General features: G+C 31.0%; 1 protein-coding gene and 1 long non-coding RNA gene across 2 annotated transcripts in view; one reads left to right on the top strand and one right to left on the bottom strand.

The window, feature by feature from the left end:
- The window catches only part of LOC106476121 (phosphatidylinositol 3,4,5-trisphosphate 3-phosphatase TPTE2-like), a 16745-nt gene extending 15795 nt beyond the window's left edge, over positions 1-950 (top strand). The window contains exon 11 of the mRNA XM_013936791.2: positions 37-950. The gene's annotated coding sequence lies outside the window, so the exon portion shown is untranslated. The remainder of the gene's footprint in view (positions 1-36) is intronic.
- A 908-nt stretch (positions 951-1858) lies between these two features.
- LOC111083497 lies at positions 1859-3590 on the bottom strand. The gene is made up of 2 exons (XR_002609066.1): positions 3492-3590; positions 1859-1998 (listed from the first exon to the last, which is right to left on the bottom strand). It is a non-coding gene; the product is annotated as an uncharacterized LOC111083497 (long non-coding RNA).
- Positions 3591-3869: the final 279 nt, after the last annotated feature.

The raw sequence follows: 3869 nt of genomic DNA, 5'->3' as shown, positions 1-3869 counted from the left end.
TAGTGGGTTCTGAAAGAAGGAAAAATATTTTATTAGGTGATTCCCATGGTTCAGTTTGTCTACTGCAGAAAATATCAATTATTTCAATACTTGTAGAACTTCCTTTGTTAGCTCATAAACAAATGAAATAAATTTATGAGTTGGCTTTTGACATCACTAAGTCTTTAGCCCATGTCGGTAAACAAAACCTCTTTGGTCATTATAAATAATTCATGTGTGTCAGTCAAAGACCAGTTGAACTACCAACAAACAAAACTTGTATTCTCAGGATAATCTTAGAACATTCCAGAAATAGATGTAATTGTATTTTCTAAGTAGTAAAAAGACTAGAGAAGCCATGTGAAGTTTTTCTTTTTTTTCTAAACATGTCACATTGGTGAAGTCTTTCTTTTTGTTCTAGACTGCCAGTTCTAGTTTATGTATGAAATATAGCTTTAATATTTTGTATTCTAACAGAAGTTGTTAAGGTGAATTAATTTTTTTTACCAACAATTGTGCTAGCTGCTTCTATAATTATGGTTAATAAAAATAAATGTAGCTTGTTTTAATATTCATATTTATTTCATGTTGGTGCAATAACAAGATTATATAAGTAACAATATTAATTTTTGTAAATCGGCTGTAGTTTCTTTGATCTAAAGAAACAATGAATCTGATTTGTTACATGATAAATAATATATTATTAGATAAATATAGATTTGTTTTATTTACTTAGAAAGTTTCTGCAATCCTGATGTTTTACTGTCATACTCTTGTTAGAAGGAAAATATGATTTACCTTTTTTCTGTTTCATCTCTCTCAAAAAAAATCTTGTTATTAATAGGTTTTTATTAAGTTGGTACCATTTGAGATTCTGTTTTAATGCTTCAGGATAGTATAAGGAAGGTCAATGAAATTTGTAAAGATTCATTTTAATCCATTCATTATCAGGAAATAAATACGCTATCATACTTTTTGTTTATGGTGGATTAATTAAATGCTTGTACATAAGAACGATGATAATTTTATTGTGTCAGTTGGCTGTCACCATTATTAGTTGGTCAAGGTGTATTGATAAAACTTTCATGTAATCAAGATCAGTTGGCACAGGAATGCTATCTCAAATGTTTTTTTTATTGTTTTATCTACATTAATAAGTTTCTAATTTTTTAATTTTATTTCTTTTATAACAATAAATAAAAAAACAAGAAATTTGGTACATAGATGTGGCCTAAGGTATTCTGCCATAAAAGTGGCAAGAGCTTATAAGCCTACTTTTTGTGACAGTGGTGATTGTGAAGAACGTTTTTTAGTTTGTTCAAATACAATTTATAACACAAGATATTAACATGCACAAAAAGTAAAATGTTGAAAAAACTGGTTTTCTAACTAAGCTAAAAATGTGTTAAATAAATTCCTTTAACTCGTTGTGATAATCTGAAGCCAAATAATTCAGAATGAACTAGACTATCGAGAATTCAGGAAATTAAAAGTTCTCTTTCTTTTCCTTATAAATAATCCAATAGAAAATGTTAATAAGAATTAGAGATATTTTTTGAAAGATAGGACATGACAGGAGGGTGTGTACATAGGCTTGACTTTCTTGTTAATATCTCAATAACGCAAGAAGATTGGAGGATACAAGATTACATTATGGCTTAACAATATCTATAAGTGTGTAATTTGTTACAAACTCATGTAGGGATAGAAATAAAATGGGCAATTTGGAACAAAGAAATGTCTTGTGTTACAGAAAAGTGAAACTTGAGAATTATTTTAATGTTTTGATGCCAACTTTGACATAATATAAAAGGTTTTGATGTACACACTTTTACTTGTAGTGTTAAACTTGTTTAATGTTATATGTGGTCGACCAAAATTGGAGTCTTGTAATAGTTTTTATTTACAAATCTCTTCTGATAATTTCTAAAGTGCTGCTATGCATACTACCAGACTGAAGATATTGTTTATCTAGATCCAAAAGGATTTAATCTTGACAACCAGCTGGAGGTGGATTCTCTATAATATGGAATTGAAAATAAAGATAATTATAAAAATAAAATCAATTTTGAGTATATATAATAATATGGAAATAAAATACTGACAAAAAATATAGCTTTTTAAATGAGAAACTTTTTTTTTTCTACACACAGTAAACTTAAATTCTGAAATTAATGCAATTTTAGAAACTAAACTCAATTTCATATATAAAATCTGTAACTCTGAGCTTGTTCTAAATCCAATATAGCTGTGGGAAGGACTCATGAAAATATCAGAACACATGTACTTGGCTAACCATGACACTTTTACAACAACATCACAAAAAAACTAGTTACACTGACTGCTCAACTTATAGTGAAACTAACATCTGTAAAGAACAGTTACACTGACTGCTAAACTTATAGTGAAACTAACACCAGTAAAGACCACTTATACTGACTGCTAAACTTATAGTGAAACTAACATCGGGAAAGACCATTTACACTGACTGCTCAACTTATAGTGAAACTAACACCTGTAAAAACCACTTACATTGACTACTTAACTTATAGTGAAACTAACACCAGTAAAGACCACTTACACTGACTGCTCAACTTATAGTGAAACTAACACCAGTAAAAACCATTTACACTGACTGCTAAACTTATAGTGAAACTAACACCAGTAAAGACCACTTATACTGACAGCTCAACTTATAGTGAAACTAATACCAGTACAGACCACTTACACTGACTGCTCAACTTATAGTGAAACTAACACAGGTAAAGACCATTTACACTGACTGCTCAACTTATAGTAAAACTAACACCAGTAAAGACCATTTACACTGACTGCTCAACTTATAGTGAAACTAACACCTGTAAAGACCATTTACACTGACTGCTTAACTTATAGTGAAACTAACACCTGTAAAGACCATTTACACTGACAGCTCAACTTATAGTGAAACTAACACCAGTAAAGACCACTTACACTGACTGCTCAACTTATAGTGAAACTAACACCTGTAAAGACCACTTATACTGACAGCTCAACTTATAGTGAAACTAATACCAGTAAAGACCACTTACACTGACTGCTCAATTTATAGTGAAACTAAGATCAGTAAAGACCATTTACACTGACTGCTCAACTTATAGTGAAACTAACATCGGGAAAGACCATTTACACTGACGGCTCAACTTATAGTGAAACTAACACCTGTAAAGACCATTTACACTGACGGCTCAACTTATAGTGAAACTAACGCCAGTAAAGACCACTTACACTGACTGCTCAACTTATAGTGAAACTAACACCTGTAAAAACCACTTACACTGACTGCTCAACTTATAGTAAAACTAACACTGGTAAAAATCATTTACACTGACAGCTCAACTTATATTGAAACTAACACCAGTAAAGACCACTTATACTGACTGCTCAACTTATAGTGAAACTAACACCAGTAAAGACCATTTACACTGACGGCTCAACTTATAGTGAAACTAATGCCAGTAAAGACCACTTACACTGACTGTTCTTCCTTCTTTTCTTCTTCTTCCTTTTCTGTTAAATTATAATTTTAATACAGTTATTACATGTATCAGCTGGTTTATCTAAACATACACTGAGTGGTCACAAGTAAATAGACACCTAATTTTTCATCATTTAACTGATTTATGCTAACTAATTTGTGTTCACAGAGCATTAAATAAATGAAAATGGTCCGCACACTAATTATCTTGTGCTACAACACACCTAGAACTCAAGGTTCTCTCGAATTGTCAGATTTTGTTAGAGGTAGGATAGTTGGTCAAGCAGATGGTGGATTAAGTCAGCTGCAAATTTCGCAAAATTTGGGAATCCCACTTTTGACAGTCAAAAGAATCATCGTGCAGTTCAGGAAA

The sequence above is a fragment of the Limulus polyphemus genome, unplaced genomic scaffold (genome assembly GCF_000517525.1).
Source record: "Limulus polyphemus unplaced genomic scaffold, Limulus_polyphemus-2.1.2 Scaffold9854, whole genome shotgun sequence".
NCBI classification, from domain to species: domain Eukaryota; kingdom Metazoa; phylum Arthropoda; class Merostomata; order Xiphosura; family Limulidae; genus Limulus; species Limulus polyphemus.
The sequence above is the reverse complement of the archived record's forward strand: the minus strand, read 5'-3'. Positions and strand labels throughout refer to the sequence as shown.